Here is a 6,686-nt window from a genome sequence, read left to right as displayed (position 1 = left end):
AATCACAACCCCAGGGAGGCCCGTGCCCTGGAGTAGCTGGCCAACACAAGATGAACTCATCTTGTGGTATTTTTTTTTTGAGACCCTTTTGTTTCATTTTGCTTTGTTTGGGCTTTTTTCTTATTGGTCTTTTGTTTGTTTATTTTGATTTTCATTTTTTTGTTTGTTTGTTCTGTTTTGTTTTTTAGAGACAGAGTTTCTCTGTAGCTTTTGGAGCCTATCCTAGAACTAGCCCTTGTAAAAAAGGCTGGCCTCAAACTGATAGAGATCCGCCTGCCTCTGCCTCCCAAGTGCTGGGATTAAAGGCATGCACCACCACAGCCCAGCTTGATTTTCGTGTGTGTGTGTGTGTGTGTGTGTGTGTGTGTGTGTCTGAGTTGGTTTTGTTTTTGTTTATTTTGTGAAAAGAGAACAAGAGCATAAAGTTGTTTGGGTAGAGAGGTGAGGAGGATCTTGGAAAAACACAAAATATATTGTAAAATAACTTTAAAATTTTTCAGGAATTTCCATCATACAGATTGCTCTTCTAGAAACACCAGTTTCCAGCATTCCAAACCAATCATTTGGGCACTTTTATTATTGCCCAATATGCTCATGAACAGAGCAATGGCAAGGTTGCAGACCATGTGGAGGCTAAGCATTATGATTTCCACTCACTAAAGTCAATCTGGCTATAGCCAGCAAGGCTAGGAGTTTAGTGCTAATCCACTGTCTGACAGTTCCCTGCAGCACCAGACAGAGCCCTAGTAGCAGCCTGCTTTAGTAAGTTTACTCCTCCAACTATACCAAGAGTAGAGCTTTGTTTTATTAAAGGAGACAGTTACTCCGGCTGTGACCTTTCTTTTCCTGTCTGCAATTCTTCCACTAAAGCTACCATTTGCGGTTACCATTGGCACAGTATCTTACATGCACTACTTATACTATTTATAGCTAAGGAGTTACTTGGTCACGGCAAGTGACGTATAGAAAAGGCCTGTGCTCATGGAATTCACTGGTCTTCCCTTGTTCTCCATCACCTAGAATTAACTTGGTTGCAAGGACAGTGAAATGGACTTTTGAAGACTCCTTTATGATATCAGCCAGAGGGCAACATCTTTCATAGCAGGAGAAATACCTTCTAGGTGTAGGTGCATGACCCAAGTCAGTAACCAGTATGTGATGGTATTGATTTCTCCCATAGCCAAGATTCATGGGGGTGAATATCAGCCGGTGCAGACACAGTGGCAGTTCTCACTACTAATCCCAGTGAACCACTAAAAAATCATCTGTCTTGTAACTGCAACTTTGGGCACTACTAATAAAGAAGTCTTGGTCCCAGGGTAATAACTCTCCTGCTGTGTGGGAAGGGGAACAATGATGGTTCCACTGAACTGAAGGTTGAGACTGCTAAGTAGCCACTCAGGGCTTCTCCTGCCACTGAAGCAACAGGTGAGATTTAACAGGTAAGATTTGTTGATTTCCTTGCTAGTTCCCCCCCCCCCCCGGCGCCGTCACTCCATTTGAGAGCTAGATGTCTATTCTGTGCTACGGAACATCAGTGGGATGTAACCAATTGATTGTGTTTTATGAGGACTCATAAATAAGAGATTGCTTTGGAGCCTAGAGGAGATTATTAGAATCTGTGCTTTTGAACGGTGTTGGCACTACTAAGGATTAGATGGCTTTTCAAGATGAGCTAAATGTGTATTGCTTTATAAGATGAGTTGATATGAGGTTTTAGGGGCCAGGTATGGAATGTTATCTTTTAAAGTGATATATCTGGGTTCTTAATCTTCATTTTCAACTTGACTGCGTTTGGACTCACCTAGGAGACACATTTGTGGGTATGTCTAGAAGGGCATTTCTAGAGAGGTTTAACTGAGAAGAAAAATCTACCCTGCATGTGGGCAGAACAACCCCATGAGCTGAGACCTCAGAGCAAACTTAAAAGTAGAGATAGGAGAAAGCCATCTAAAATGCCAGCATTCATCTCTTTCTGAATCCTGTGACCAGCTGCCTCACAATCCACAGCCATAACTTTACCGCCATGCTAGACTGTGTTCCCCTAAACCATAAGCCAAGATAGACGCTTCCTTCTTTCAGGAAGTAGCTTTTGTAGAATACTTTGTTACAGTTACAGCAAAAGTAACTAATGCAGCAAGGTTCTTACACATGCAGCATTTCATAGATAAAAAGATGGAAAATGCCTGATGAGAAACCCAGGATTAGCTCGAGCCACTGACAAGGGCTGCTCTCGCACAAAGGTAGACCAGTTCACCAGTGGCATGGGATAAAGAGCTCAAAAGTAGATCCATGTAAGTGTCAAGGAATTGTTTGGTGGGTGAAGACGGTGTTTTTCTACAGAAGCAACAGTGACAGTAAGTGTTCTATACATCTGGATACCTGAACATCTTAGATTCCCTTTAGATATTTATTTCAAGTATCTAGATCCTTCACCGTCATCCTACATAACTTGCTTGATATTTTGACAAATATAGGGTTAAAGACTGGAGGAAGAGAATCGTGTGTCAAAGGAAACTGCTTATAAGGGGTAGTGGCTTGGTGAAGGAAAAAAATTCCAAGTGGGTGGGTTTATTGCCCAGTTTTATTGTGGGAAGAGTAAACCTTAACATTATGAGTCATTAGGAAAGTTGTTCGTTTTTTATATATTTAGTCTGCATCGCTTGCAAGAATTTATAATGACCCTTAGGAGATGGATTAGAGTATGTGTAGGGGTGTGTGCTCATTTTCTTGTGTGCACCTACTACACACTTAAAAGAATAAACATTTTTCTGCAAAAGTCAGTCTGCCGGTTTTGAAAAAGACTAGGCTTAGGCAGATCAACAGCCCTCTTAGGGAATTATGCCAAAACCCATTACACACCAACCCACTTCCAAGTAAAAGCCTCAAGGATGGGCCTTTTCTTTTTTTTTTTTTTTCTCTTTACTAAATGCAAAGAACCAAAACAACTGTAAAGGGGAGGTAAGAAACAGACATCTGGGTTTTAAACATTAAGCTACTTCTAAATATTTCTTTCTGAAACTAGATAAATCCAATAATGGCAAGCTTTTCTTATGGAAAACTGTCGACCAATCATTGATATTCTTTTTTTTTTACTCAGGCTTATTGATGTATCGACTATAGAGAGGAAAATCCACTCCCTTAGGACTTTACAGATTGATAGTTCAGTTCATTACTGGCAAACATAAAAATTTGGGAAGCAAAACAAAATTTTTCATTCTTGTCCCTATATGCTTGATTCCAGGGGCTATAGCTGTCAGGAGAATTATAAGTCAAAAATCTCCAAGGGAAAAGGAAAGATAATATTTGAGTCCTCCTTTGCTTCTAGTGATGCTTGTATGTTGGTCTGGGCTGCTAAAATACCACAGACTGGAAGCAGAATTGACAGTAGTTAATTGGTTCACAGTTCTGGGTGCTAGAAGTCCAAGATCAGAGTGCCAGCAAGATCCCGTCTGATGGAGGAAGGTCTTTGGCTAATAAAGAAACTGCCTTGGCCCATTTTATTGGTTAGAACATAGGTGGGTGGAGTAAACAGAACAGAATGCTGGGAGGAAGAGTAAGTGAGCTTAGACTCGACAGCTCTGCTCTCTGGAGGAGAGGCCATGCTCCCCTCTCCCGGGCAGATGCACGCAACGAAGCAAGCCACCAGGTCAGACATGCTGAATCTTTCCCGGTAAGACCGGTGCTACACAGGTTATTAGAAATGGGTTGATCAGGATATCAGAATTAGCCAGTAAGGGCTAGAGTTAATGGGCCAAGCAGTGTTTAAAAGAATACAGTGTCCGTGTAATTATTTCGAGGCATAAGCTAGCAGGCGGCCGGGGTGCTGGGGACACAGCCCTGCCACTCCTATTACTACACTGGTCCTGGTGGAGGCTCTCCCCTTTGCTTACTTATGGCTGTGTTCTTCTTCTATGTTCACTCAAACAGTGACAGCAAGCTCTTCTCTAAGGGCACTAATCCCTTCAAAGGGTACCCACATTCCCGACTATCTAGACCCAATTATCTCTTAGAGTTCTCACAAATATCACTTTAGAGATTGGGGCTCAACATAAAAGTTAGAAGTAATATTTAATTCAGTCCATAGTATATTCATAAAGTATATTTCTGCCACAAAGCTTCAGACCTCCATGTAGGCTGTGAAGGGCTGAGGCAGTGAATCCCCTCTTTGTACAGAAGCATTCAGGAGCTCCGCCCATAACCAATCCTCACTGGAGCAATGTGGAGCTAGGTGTTTTCTTACGTCCTGTTCAGGTCAAAGCAAGCGACTGGAGAGTCCAAGTTCTTCAGTCTCATCCTTCTTGAGTACAAAAACTTCTATGCTTCAGGCAAGACCGACCTTCCCAGCATTTGAAGTTCATAGTCTGCTTGACAAACTCAAGATCATTTAAATCTCTTTAATTCTAAGCAGTGAGGTCCTGGCGAAGCTAATTCGAAAGGAAGGTCAAGTTAATGAATCTTTTCAGATGTTCAAAGTTAAAAACAAAAGAAAGACAAGGCCATGCTGATAGATGAAAAGAAAGCCTAAAGTATTAGTAGTGGGTGATGCACTTGAGGTCTGTCTTGACGTGAAAATGTAAAAACTCACCACCGTTAACAAGAACTGTGGAGATCCTTGGGCAAAAGAATCAATCTGTTTTCAGTAGGGAAAATGTTCTGTGAAGAACACAGAATTCTAACTGAACCCTCAAACTAGGTCATTCTGTTTCTGTCCAAAACTATACAATATAAGAAATCTATCACTTTGAAAATGAAACCCAAGACTTTTTCCTAAAATCCTGTATCATGATGGGATCCAACTATAATTTGAATAAATATGCATTGCTCCAAGAAGACATAAAGTCTTTCGCTTTCAATTGTTTCCATGTGTCTTTATAAAGCTTCCTCAGTCGATCCAAGAGTAAAATAAAATAATCTCCCCCCCCCCATGGCAGGCTTGCATCACATTGCCCCACAACTGTTCTGTCTGATCCTGAGTCTCCAGGCTATAGTTAGGGAGTGCAGACAATGGAAATGGTCCCTGGAGAGGGGGAGACTGCCAGTCAGGGAGGAAAGAAGCAAGCGTATCCAGGTGATTAAGACAGCCTGTGAGGCTCCCAATGATGGTGGAGCAGAAAGTTGTCTTCTCTCTGTCCTGTAATCAAGTCGCAAAAGTATTGATTTTCCATAATGAGCAGCCATGTGTTTTAAACAGTCTAGGCTGCCCCAAAAGCAGATCCTGAAGCTAAAACCTAGGGCAGAGGGTTTGCTTTGGATCTAGTCCCAGGAAACAGAAGGAAGGAGGTGAAGAAAGTGAGGCTGGAGAGAAAGGGGGCCATCGTGGGGTGAATACCCCTGGAGCACTAAGAACGTCTAATGAATTCTGTGGAGTTGAGCCACTGTGGAAGAGGCAAGGTAGAGAGTTTCTCTGCTCCCCAATCTCCACCCTCCCTACTCTCCATCCCGAATCCCTCACCCTCCCCACTGGTTGAGAGTTACCTTGAGGATGGATGTCAATGCAAGCCCCCACACCTCCTCACTGAATCCACTTTCATCGGAGCAGACTCCTCAAGCCCACATGTGCAGTCCTGGGGAACTCAGTAGTTCAAAGGGACCGATTGCCAAGTCTAGGTTTCCTCCATAGCCCTATCTAAGTAGATAGGCCTAAGTGCCAACAAAATAAATGGTTTTTTGATGAAGCTGCATCTGCTTTAATAGGCAAGACCGATGCTGTTGTCACAACCACGCTGTTTGGAGACATGAGACTCAATCAAATTTGTAACTTTTATAGAGCACAAGCCTTCACAGCCAAGTCATGATCCAAAGAGCATCACGGACACTGTCAATAGTAGAAGCCCATTTGAGTTCCTGCCCTGGGGCGAGGGTTATAGAAAGGAGGAAGATGAAAAGCCTCTGTGCTCATTCTGGACCCTGCACAAGGTATACCAAGACGTGATGCCCAAGCCAGGTTCACTGCATCATTTGTTTCTCTAAAATTAGCAAGTAAAGTTTTTATTTTTTTTTCCTCAAAAACTAAGTTTAGAAGGCTGGAGAGATGGCTCAGCGGTTAAGAGCATTGCCTGCTCTTCCAAAGGTCCTGAGTTCAATTCCCAGAACCACATGGTGGCTCACAACCATCTGTCGTGGGGTCTGGTGCCCTCTTCTGGCCTGCAGGCATAGACACAAACAAAATATTGTATACATAATAAATTAATAAATATTTTAAAAAAAAAACTAAGTTTAGAATTCTCAAACCTGGCAGTGTAACTAGGTACCTGTGTGTATGATTTGGAAGCCCATCATGATAATATTCAATCTTTGATTTAATAATTCTCCCTTTTGTTGTGAGACAAGTTCTCTAGTTCAGTCCTGCCTTCGTCTTCCCTCTACAGGCACGGATGACCTTGAACTTCTCATCCTTCCCCCACCCCACCCCCCATGCTGGAATTAGACACACCCTCACGCGTCTAGCTTCCCAGGGCTCCATGCAGGCTAGACAGGGACTCTACAGACTGAGCTATATCCCAGCACAGACTTTTCCCTTTTGATTTCTGACTCTTGAGACTCATCTCTTTCTTGGTGTTTCTGGTTTCCATTTTGATGATTGCTGGAGCTGAAGGAGGCTGAGACAAAAGAGTGATACCAAAGACAACCTCAGTGGCCAGATTAAAGCCAGGGGGGGTTGGAGACAGCTGAGAATCAACAAG

Source organism: Microtus oregoni, unplaced genomic scaffold (assembly GCF_018167655.1).
Source record: "Microtus oregoni isolate MIOR12 unplaced genomic scaffold, Mior012 000000F_ref0000247, whole genome shotgun sequence".
In the NCBI taxonomy this organism is placed as follows: Eukaryota; Metazoa; Chordata; class Mammalia; order Rodentia; family Cricetidae; genus Microtus; species Microtus oregoni.
This window is presented reverse-complemented; position numbering follows the sequence as displayed.